Here is a 12,272-nt window from a genome sequence, read left to right as displayed (position 1 = left end):
CTCACAAACAGGCAGCTTCGAAATAGCTCCTAGGAAATGCCTCCTATCACACCGTGGGGCAATTAATTTGTTGTTCAGGATTCTAGGAATTGAATTTTCAATCCAAGTCCGAATTCAAATTTCCATTCATTGTCGGGAGTTGAGCGTGAAGCGCGACTATAGTCCTACGTCAGGCCTTTGGGAATATACCAACTCAGGCTCAACCCAAATGCAAGTACACACACGCGCTTGACCTGCAACAGTACAGTACCGTACATGTACGCTTGCAGTAAACGACTTGATGCAGTGTACCAGCATCAGCGTTGCAAGTTCCAAGGGTCTCACACCCCCTGGCCATTTTTCGTCTGATCTCTGTTTGTGCTCATGTACGTACTAGTTTGGTCGTCTGCAGATATGTAGACCGGCTAAAGATATCCACACCTGCATCGGCTACCAAAACCGTTCGTTTTGACAGCCGCTTGGTCGAAGAGCTTGACGTTCGTTACAAGTGTCTTACATTGGATCTAATGACGCTGCATTGCTCAAGGTAGGTACATTATTTTGTGCCTGGCTACCTCTACACAGCGGCGAAATACACTTGAATGATACTGTAAAAGTACAGCAGCCAGCTCGCCTTTAAGATTGCTGCAATGATCCCCACATGGATAGCCCATGGGATAAAATCAATGCTGACATCCTGGACTATGCAGCACGCTCTCTCAAGCTTTTGATGGTACGTCCAATTACATAGGACCAGCCCGGCAGTGCATCTAATGTACCAAGTGGCTAGGCGACTGGCTGCTATAGGCCTGGCTGCTATATTATAGCTGCGGGTGCATCATAAGGGGTGACATATACATGCACGCACATGTGCCCAACCTCACCTGATGGGCTCTATAAACCGGACATATCCAGAGGCTAGGAAGCTCCCCGGGGTTAGAGGAGACCGCTAGGTCAGGTAAGACGCAGACGTAGATCGCGGAACCCAATTGCGCTGGGTTTTGGTCCGCGGAGCCTCGGCAGCACCGGAGTTGGGACGCCAAGCCAAACAGCGCTGGCTTCGAAGAACGGTAGAGAAGGAATCCACGACGATGCTCGCCGCAAGCGCTACCGCTACTCTCTCCAGAGTGGCTTCCAGATAGGGACCCTCCATCATATCATGGAAGGATCTTTTGGGAGGGGGCCCGTACCGCGGCTCTCAACGACGTCGCAATAGGTCGGCGACCACTATAGCGCCAAGCACAGGCCTGAGGCATGGATCGAACTTGGCCAACTCGTAGCCCGAGCTGCCACGAGTTTGGCCAGGTTGGTGGTCTGGTCACCTCATCTCCAGTGTTCCACCCGTCCTGGTTCAATCTGGTTGCAATTTGCACGCACCCTAGTAAGGACTGTCCCTGGTATCGGTATCACCTATCCCCCCTTCCCTTTTGCCGTTCCCAGGGCGGTGGGAGGTTTTGTTTAGCTAGCACCAAAGAGAGAGAGAGAGAGAGCGAGATGGCCACCGCCGTCCCAGCATTTCGGACTCCCTTGTTCACAGGAAAGCCAGGAGTCGCACAAAAGGCTCATGACCTCGTTCGTTCGTTACCTGAGGAGACAAGTGCGTACATACATGAACATATGTATATATGTACATGGTCGCGAACCGTCGCTGGCCCTCGGTCTGCCGGACGTCCGCCCAATCGGTCACCGAGACCTTGGATCGCATACACTAATCAAAGATGCCGCAGAAAAGAACAAGAAGTTGGTTACCAACCGTCCAAGGAAGGGTATAGATGGACTATAAAACGCCTCAGTAGTTAACAATGTCGTCGCGATTAAGAATAGATTCCAAGCCCCGGCCCGCTTAATAGAGCAGATGGTTGGTGAAGCAAGGATTCATGGTTGCGCTGGGCCAATCACGACTCTTGACGCTGGATGCTAACTGCTCCGAGCCAATGCTGATTCGCCGACGAGTCAGCAACTTCAAGGCCACAATATATCTCGCTTTTATCCCAGACAACCCCTTCCGTCAAGGCCAGACAGGCAGGCCCAGGTCCTCAAGTCCGACGAGCGTGGCGGCTCTGAGTCCTGACTGCTCTTGCCATGAACAGCACTGGAGACAAGGGCTGGTGCTATGGGTCGTGGACTGTGGTTGAGTGACGATCGAATCCTGGTCCGAAAGACGGGAACTATCTAAACCACTGCACCGGCACTGCAAATCACATCTGTGGAGGAAGGTAAAATATGATCTTCTGCTATGATATCAACAGCTCATAAGGCGGGCTAGTAAGCATATTTTGCACGACTATTGATTCCTCCACTAGTGGGAACGACTAATAAGCTATTAAATTGTCACCAATATTTTCACGATGCAGCTCACCGTTACGAAAACCGGCACAGATCGTCGCGGGTGTTTTTTTCCTTATGTTTCCCCCCTTCCTTTGTTGGAGAACGAGCAACTGCCATAGCTCCCACCCACCGACTGCACAGCAACCTATTACATGGACCAAATGGAGGCACCCCTACTTCTGAAGGTTGGATTTGTACCTGGCATCAATGTTGCACGCAACAGATCCATTGCGTCGACGTACACTAGGTACTTACATACGTCGTACTGGACTACTGTGAGGCCATGTAGCCAGCCAGTGAGTGTTCCAAGGCATCCTCTTCCTCCTATTTGATGTAAATCGTGTGGGGTTGGCATCCTGTAACCTTTTCTGTAAGCGACTCTTCAATGGGTGTGGGTAAGATGTTAGGTAGGCAAGTAGGTTACTTGCTCGACGTAGCCTCTGCCATTGGTACATCAAATGGGTAAGCGGTGGATCCCATCGCCAATTCCGACCCCTACCACCTGCCAGTTGACGATAAAAGTACATATCAGGTGCTGCGAAAGACATGTATTTGCATGGTGTTTCCTAATTTCCAAGCGTCTACGGAGTACTAGATGGCCACTGCTACCATGGCATACAGCCTCAATGGAATGATGTACTGTCGCACCACTCCGATGCATCAACAACGCGCCGGGTAGCGAGGCGGGGAGACAGAGGACAAGTATCGTAATGATTCTATCAAAATTAAGCTGACGAGTCTATAGACATATAATGTATTGTGACCATATGCGCACATCACCATGCGCGTTTGCCAAGATTATGCTGCAGCGTCGAAGAGAAATAGGCTTTACGCAAGCAGAGAGCAAGGTGACGGCGACGACGTAAAGATTAATCAACAGCCGCCAACGCGGTCGCCAAGTTCGAGTTGCATTTCCACGCGCCGCTGGCCCGAATCACCGAAAGCCGCAGATTTCACACGATTATCGGTATAAAATCGACTAGGCGATGGCATCATGGGGATATAATGCATAAAGTATTCATCTCGTCTATTCGGAGCATTTTCGCACTCTGTTAGTCTCACGGGCCTCTGGCTGATCCTCGAACGATGCACAGGCACGCGGCAGCCGTCATCTCATCTCTACTTTATGCGTTGAATGCACGCCGGCCAACAAGGCCAACCACACGGAGATTTTTCTTCTCTCTCTAGAAGGGGTGTAGCAAGCCCGATATTAATGATTGCAACTGGTTTGTTCCGAACCCCCTTTTGCGCTTGGATCATTGATGAGGCTGAATACATCTTGATTCTTGATGGATGTGGGTCGACCGCCTACGGGGATACCTATGTACTGCACTACATGGCGAGAAAGAAGGAAAAATTCAAGGGGAGGAGAAGGGAAGAGAGGGAAAAAAATCACCGTCTTGGCGAGTGCCGACCAATTTGGACCATTTCTGATCTGATGCTTCCACCGTTGGCAGGCAACCAACCCACGCACCAGTTTTTGCGCCGTGGCCGAAACATGGTACGTCGTTAGGTTTGGGCACTCGTATTGACGTAGCGACACGAACGGGCTGGGTTAGCAGGCAAGTCATGATTGGTAAGATGATTATTCATTGTCGAACAACCACAACCACACAGATGGAGAAGACGGACGGGTACGACGCTGTATAGGAGCAAGCTACAGTAGGTATGTACAGTAGGTAGGTACCTAGGTAAGCTAGGCAAAAGGCAAAGCTGCAGTGCAGTGCAGTGGGTGGGCAGCCCCTCCAGTACTGCTCCAGCCTCCAGCCTCGCTAGCCACTTCTTGGGCTTAGGCCATAGGCCATAGGCCAGGAGGAGAAGGAGGCGGAGGAAGAGGAGAGGAGCTAGAGGAGGATCCTTAGCGCGACTCTTTTTCCCCAGAGGGTCGGTAAACACATTCCACACATTCCACACCCTCGAGAGGTGCAGGGATCCGGCCACCACTAAATCGTCATCGTCTACCTCGGCGCCTTTCGCCTTTCTTATACTGTACTGTACATGGGAATCGTCCGACGGCCTTTTTCTCATGCGTGATAGAGGAGGCATATGCTGGCCACAGGCGCTTCCCCTCACAGGGTTCCGTCTCTGGTGGCACCCGGATTTTTCCAGCCCAGACGATCTCTCATCTGGCGCCTTGACGGGCTCCTATTTTCCTTCGCCTGCCCCGTACCACTCGTGGTGTTCGGGCAAGGAGAAAAGAAAATTGTACCCGGCGGCGCTGTACCTGCGTTCAACTTGACGCGTTCCTTGACTCGCTTACCGGTGGGCCAGCGTTGCATTCACCCACGAACTAGCAGACCATGGTCTATGCCGACATGGATGTTCAGCAGCTGGCAGGCTGGCGATAAGCCCAAATACCAGGGCACAAGACAACACGATTCGGCCGCGGTACGGTTTTGTGGAGTTTGCAGCCATTTTGCAACTGGGCAGCCGGGGTTTCTTGATTGCTGGCAATTACGGAAGGATTGCGGACCACCTCCCGTCCGCTGCACACTCGGAGAAAAGTCTAGAAGTTCTGCCAACTGCATAGCTACTGCTGGGTATGCAGATAGATGTAGGTACAGTAAGGAGGTAAGTAAGTAGGCACGGCAAAACGGGTAGGGCCCTGTGTGTAGCCAAGGCTCTGTCCCCTCTGCTGGGATCTTGAGCGGTGGCCGGCCTGGATTAGCATATGCAGGCCCTTTCGCTTGTCGTCGTGCCATCCATGGTACAGCCCATACTTGCATACGACGGCGTCCCAGTCGCGCCCGGTTACATTGCCCGGCTAAGAAGATGGGTTTTGGGGCCGAGCTTGTCCAGACTGACACTGACACTGGCTGAGTCGCAACGACACCACTATTTTCAGGGGCTATATTATAAGGTCCCTGTCCTTATCAGATCACGCATTCCCTCTTCACTTTCTGCGACTCCATCCCAAACACATGGCTACCCGCACCGCTCTAGCGGATAACGGTTTAGAGCGATCGGGTTTCACCATTCCAGAGTCGCATTCGACCTTGTTTGAAACCCAGCAGCAGCAGTACAGGCCGCTAACCACCGCGCCCTCCCCGGCGAGATTGCAAAGGAGCGGCACCAAAACCACGCGGGCCCCCGGCTGCAAGGGCCATCCAGAACTCGGTTTTGGCTTTTCGTCTCATCTTTTTGGGACGAGTTGCATTCCGTCGACTGCTACTGCTACAGTGGCCTGCGTCGCCAATAGCAACATCAGACGAATGCGAGCATGTCATCTCGGCCAACCTGTCAAAGAGGGAGCCAAGCTTCAGCTGGACCGGCTAGCCCGCTGTCATCCGTGCCGTAGTACATGTTTTGGCTCTCTTTCAAACGTTGAACCCCGGACTCGTTTATCCATAACGGCCACTGGTGCAAATCAGTCGCCTGCCGATCATGAAGGGGAAAACAAGATTAGAAGAGGAGGAGGATGAGGAGGAGGAAGATGAAGAAGGAGAAGGGAAAACTGGAAGCGCCGAAAGCAATGAACGCCCTTGCGCAATTTCACTCCCACTCGGGCGGCAGCTGGGGGCACGTGAAGTATACATCCAACGGAGAACTGCACAGCAGCTCGGGATCTTCGACGGAATGGCGGCCAATGGCGCCAGATGCGACCTTGACGTAGGATTCCAGAGATTTTCCTGGCAACCCTCACTTTGACAGACGAACGATCCCACTCTGCACATTCAGTATCAGTAAATGCCTGCACGCCTCTAATAAACCTGAGGCAGTCCGTCGCTCTCGGTTCCATCCATTCTTAATCCCATCCAAAAATCGTCAGAATCCGGCCGCGCGGAGTAATACACTTGCGCCATACGTACAGTAGGTGGCCCGGTAATTGATCCCGCCTCGACCGACACACACACACACACACCGTTGTCACTTGGATTTTGGCGGTTATTCCCACCTTTATTGGACGGTGGCTCATTTGCGCATGCAAATGAACTCGAGCCCTCGAGCCCACGAAGATGAGGCTGAGGCTGCGCCCTATTCGCGTTACAACCCATATGGATACATGCACTTACGCAGAATTTAGAAAGCTAGGCGACCGCCGCAACTTGGGTGACGGCGCCGTCGTATATCCTCTTCCTTCCAGGGTTCTCCCGCCTCTCCAATATTCCAACAGCGGGCCATTGGTTGAAATACAACTAGGTAAGTAAACATGAAATGTACCCGTCCACTATTCGATCGTTGGTGCCTTCCACCCGGTTACCACTGTCCCCTCTCCTCTCCTCGATTTCATTTACCCATAGCCGGGCAAGGCCTGACCTGGCAGGGACCCAGAGGAGAGGAGACATTACCATGACGAGGGGTATTTCCGATCCCAATACGCAACGGGGCCTCCTCGATGATCCAACGGGGAGGCTAACTTATTGGGATGCCCGCTGGCAAGATATTATTGTCCCCACGCGGAAAGCGAAAGTAAATTTTGTCGTCGGGACTCACGCACGTCACTTGAAGGGCTAACCTTAGTTGCTTGTACTACCGTCCGCTAAGCCGAGCCTGGCTCGACTACAGAACCCTTCCAACGAGTGCCCCCGGTTTGGCCCAATCTCGTCGCCGCCAAGGTTCTTGATTTCCTTGTTCGGGGGACTGCAGCACAAGTGTGAGGGACAGCAGCTAGGTCGATCCCGGTCAGCTCTAGTGCAAGCTGCAAGCCGCCTATTTCTTTAGCAGCGGACCGGTTTATTTGGAACCAGCAGGATATCCGTATAGCCCATACCCATAGAAAGAGGCTGGCACCAGCCAAGGATCGGACGTTTACATTAGAGGCGGCCGACATCGTAGAAAACGGACCCCCTCTGGATACAAAGAACCATGCGGCACGTGGAAGACCCAAACGATCTCGCCGCCCGCCCGGTATGGCATGGCCTTTACTCACCGCTAGAGCGAGGCACGAGAAGGGGAACAAACGCGGAACCACAGCGGCATGTGATGCTTTTTTTCCCCGAAAGCGAGGCTACCCGGCACTTACTGGGGCGTTCCCAATACCCTAACTCTAGTCTCTGGTGCCTGATGGGGGGGTCTTCGCTATCCCCGTCATCACATAAGGTACTATTACTCTGATAGGGGCGATAGACGCGCCGTATTCTTTATTGAATGAGCCAGTTCGTGTGATATGTATGGAGGGTCGAGATTGGCAGCGACTTGCGTGTTGATAAGTCGTCCCCTGCAAACACGTCATCTCAGCATGGAACTATTGTCCGGCGTGCATGAGAGTGTTTGTTAGGACGGGGTCCCTCCTGTGTATCTACATTGAAGAATCGGATGGAGTGGCCATGCCTAGGTCGGGCGATTATTGCGACCGAGGGTCCAGAGGGTATCATCCGGTGCTTTGGATGACTCGTGCCTTGGGCAAATGCCGAGTTCCCGTGGGCTTGTGGAGGTTGCAGATCATGACTTGCTGACTGAGGTACGGTGATCGAGGCGGTTGAGGCGCTTATGGAATGTTTTGAATATCTCCGACAGGCCCTGAGAATACGGGCTGTATCTGCAGTCTGGAGTCCACTGTGCAGGCTGCAGAAGATGTGCCGAGGAAGAGGAGCAGCAGCAGCAGCAGCAACGTACATCTGATGTAGTGATCATGTACCGGGGACAGGAGACTGTTCTCTCCTTTCCGTGTATAAGTATTTCAATTTCATAAGATATCACGACCGGCATGGCAATCTTGCCGAAGACCTGCGAGTACTGGTACATGCTCTCCGTTCTGCGTGGCTGTCCATGCTCGTAGATCCTTTCGGCATATTGATCCTGTACGATACAGCAACCAGACCCAGACTTTGGTGAACCTCCATATGCGAGTCTCTGCGACCTACCAAGTAAGAAGAGCCCCGTGGCTCCTCTGGGCGGAGTAACGAAGGATGTGTTCCTGCCTGCCTTACCTAGATCTGCGTATCCGTACTTTGCAATATTCTCCTGGGCGTTTCGGGGAAAGCCCTATACCATGTCCGGTTCCACGGAGCAGCAGCAGTGGCATGCCCATCGTTATGGAGAGAGAGAGAGGAGGGAGAGAGATCTCGCGGCGAACCATAGGCTGGCTCACGATTATGTTAATTTACGGGACTGCCGTACCGTACCATTACGAGGTCTTCCTTGGGAAACGCAACTTACTGCTGGTCGTGCCCATTCCTGTTCCTACCCAGCCTCGCTGTGATGTGTGTACACCCTGACACCCTTTCTTTCCATTGGGCCAGGCAGGCAGGACGAATCAACGCAAGGGTGAGAGATATAATTTCCGAAGGCTGAGTGCCCAAGGTTTGCTGCTTTCTGGTTGACTGCCCTGCATTCCGATCCGTAACGCGCGAAATAATAAGAATTCTCCATGCCAACTTCGACCCTTCATCCCTCTTTGCGCTTCCGAGGCGGGCTTGCCCAGAGTCCCAGTACAGTCCAAAACACATACACACGTCACTAAGAGGCTGGGTTTTGGAGGCAACACAAGAAAGACATCGTCGATATTGACAAACGTAGTACAGGCGCAGAATCGGCTACATGAACGTGTACATTTGATTTCGGTCAATATGGATTGAATTTGTAGAGACAGACTTGCACCGCGAGGTAGGTACAGTTGCTCTCTCTCTCCTCCTGCTGATCCAGAGGACACACAAAACCGAGTCTGGCGGCCACCACGTCGCCGTTGTATGTACTTGGCTGTCTCTGGGTTAACTCGTAGCAGGATTAGGTCCCCGGTGTACACAGATGTCCCATGTCGTGTCACGACCGTCCCAGGCAGAAATAACTCCCGTCCGCGGCCGCCCCCTCTCCCCTCGTGTCGTGCCATCCGTCTGCCGATAACCTAACCCCCGACGAGGGAGGGGCGGGGGAGGGGGCGCTCCTCAACGTGCACAGCCCGTTTCCCTCTGCCCCAAAAGAAGCAGAAGAAACACCAAAAGGAGCAATCTTGTCCCACGGCGACACAGTCTTTACTTACGGCCGATGCGAGGCTAATTCTCCTCTTAGGGTTGGGGTGCCTACCCGTCCGTGTCTCCCTCCCGTCCGCCTTCGCCATGCGACTACGACCGAACACCCTCTCGTCTCGTCATCACTTCCCTCTGGGGCACACCTACACACGCGCGCGCACCCTCGTACCCTCGCTCTCTACTTCTTTGGGGTCACGATGAAACCGGGCCAGAGGGAGACGGGAGAGGCGAATAGGTTTTAGGTGGGAGATGACACGGATCATTCACGGGTGAGGCTGCCCTTGCCCACCCCTTCTCCCTCCCATCTACATCTACATCCACACGCCCCATTTTCGGAGGTTTTGCACACTAATGCAGGCATGTTGGGTTATGATCGCTACTTCCCGCAGCCCCTGGCCCCGTTGGCTTCGGCCTGCCCTGTCCTCCTCGGGGGATATGTCGAGGGGCGAGGGCAGGCAACACGCGGATGCGAGGAGGACAGCAAGAGTGAAATAGACTGGTCGCCAATCTAAATGTCTCGGGGGCGGGTTGTCAGTTGGAGCGGGATGACAGTTGTCGAAAGTCGTCCTGATACAATAGGTGTGTGTGTACGTGCTCTGTTGGCTGGCTGACGGGGTGTGGCCGTAGTAACGCATCTCGGAACCTATCTGTCTATATTTACCTCTGATATATATGTGTAGTTCACTCTCATCAACTACAGACCTGCTTGAACCTGCATGAGTTATAGATTGGGTCCTATGCATAGATGGAGGAGAAACCGGATTGGACCGCGAGTAGGCACTTGGCAGAAGCGTTGGGAACATCAAACCATTCCTGCGCTTCTCATATATATATACATATATATACATATACGAGGGGGAAACTTTCTAAGTATAGCTCAGATATAACAACCATTATACCCTATAAAAGCCCTATAGTAATAGTAGAAGTCCTGGCATCTATAACTGACTCAGACCGGCGCAATCAACCGAGATGCAAGTTCGCATCAATCACACCCTGAATCTCAAAGGAAGATTCGCCTCGCCTCCCGCATTCCCCAACATCCCTCCCTCCCACCTGCCAACCTGGCCTCTGACGTGACACAGAAACCGCCAGCGACTGAGCCGGACAATATTCCCCAAACGCCCGCAGCGTGCATGGCCTCCTATGCTGCCTCCCTTCGCCTTCCCTGCTGCCCTTTCGGCCCCTTGCCATGGCCCTTGTCCTCTCTTAAACTTGTACTGGATGTCTCAATGCCACACAATCATCCCCCCCCAGAGACAAAACCTGCAAGTCTTGCCGAGGCGAGACAAAGGCGAAAGAAAGAAGAAGAAAAATAACGTCGCGCCTGTCCCGCCCTCCCATTATCTTCTCTTCTTAATGAAGTTTACTCTCCGAGACCCAAGGTGTGGCGCGGCGCGCAGCACACTTACACAGGCACGCGCGCAACACATCGTCTGGTCACTCGCTGAGACATGCATATTTGCAACTTGAAGGGTCAGCAAGCACCTGGTGCTAAGTGGCACACAAGGCATAACAGCTACGTTCGGTAGGTTAGGTAGGTAGCTCAGATAGCATCTTGCAACGTGATACACTTTACATGTTCGTACACGGCCGAGCCTACATACAGAGACCCCCACGTACCGCTGCATGCGGTTTCTCTCGGCGCATGTGTGTGCCTACCTATAAATACCATATGTATATCGATGCGCTTCGTATAGATACATGCTTCTTCGCCCCTTTACAATTTTAGCAATATAAATAACACGATACTCAAAGTATGTAAGAACAATATAACTAACTGCTAGACGTCCCGTCTAGCCGGAGATCGCACCACACAGCGACGAAGTGAGCTTGATAGGATGATGATGGTGATGATGATGGGCAGATGAGATGTCATTTCAGCAACGAAACCGCAGATATTGTATGTGGCTTGAACTGAAAGCGGCGTTTTTGTTTTCTTCTCCCACCGCCCACTCAGGTCCTGCAACTAAACCCCGATGTGTGTTTGTTTGCTTGAGCTGTCTGGGCATGGTATGGGTAGCAAGTATGAGCGATGAAGCACACCAATCACGTAGGCAAGAGCGAAGCCCAAATTGTCAACATCATCTTACTTTTACATAGCTCCTACATTGTATTTATTAAAGTAACCTACAGTGACCGACTTGGCTTTGCACATGGGGAAATCTCCTCTTGTACCACCCGAAATCCCCTCCCATCAGCATAGGTATCGTAGGTACTGCTGCTAGCTGCTGTACACATTCAGAAAAGAAGAAGAAGAAAAGAAGAAAAAAGAGGCTCGCCTCTTCCGTTTCGAGTTGGATCCGTTTCGTCCCCCCTCCCCCCTTCCCACTTGTGCAAACGTAATACAAAGATCTTGTGCGCTGGTAACCTATCGAGATGCGGTGGGCAATGGCCAAGGCCCAAGGGCCATTATTAAACGCAAACAGCGCGGGGCAGAAGAACAGCATACTTTTTACTTTTACGGGAACACAGGGAGGGAGCTTTTTCTCGCATTACACACACAAGGGTTTGCCGACCAGACCAGCCGGTATGGCCGCACACCGGGGGTAAGGAGAAGCTCGTGTTGGAAAAATACGAACCACGATGGGTGGATCGGATCGCCTGGCCTCGACGTGGCTTCATAGAGTGAGAGATAGAGAAAGAGAAGAAAAAAGAGGCTGGTTTTGTAGGATACCTATGTACACTGGACAGGCAAGACCCGTCAGATACCATCGAATACCTAGGTAAAATACATCGGTTGTGAAACCGCTGGCCCTGCTTCCGAAACCAACACCTACCTACAGTTAACTCCTCGAACTATTGTTTATTTGGTGGACATACGCCCACTTCCAGAACCGGGTAATGTGTTTCCAGGTGGTGATTCCAGGAGGCACTCGAATGGTTCGATTGCAGGTTCCGTGATTGAACAAACAGGCCGATCTGACTCCAGTAGAAATGTGCCAAGGAAGTCACTTGTATAGCTGCTATCCTCAATGGGAATGAAGTCTCGTGAGCCAGATAGTGTATTCACTTATCCATAAACGTTGATTCTATAGAGAATATCAAGGGTACTTC

The sequence above is a fragment of the Apiospora hydei genome (assembly GCF_038363865.1).
Source record: "Apiospora hydei strain CBS 114990 chromosome Unknown utg000006l_segment0_segment0, whole genome shotgun sequence".
Taxonomy (NCBI): Eukaryota; Fungi; Ascomycota; class Sordariomycetes; order Amphisphaeriales; family Apiosporaceae; genus Apiospora; species Apiospora hydei.
The sequence above is the reverse complement of the archived record's forward strand: the minus strand, read 5'-3'. Positions refer to the sequence as shown.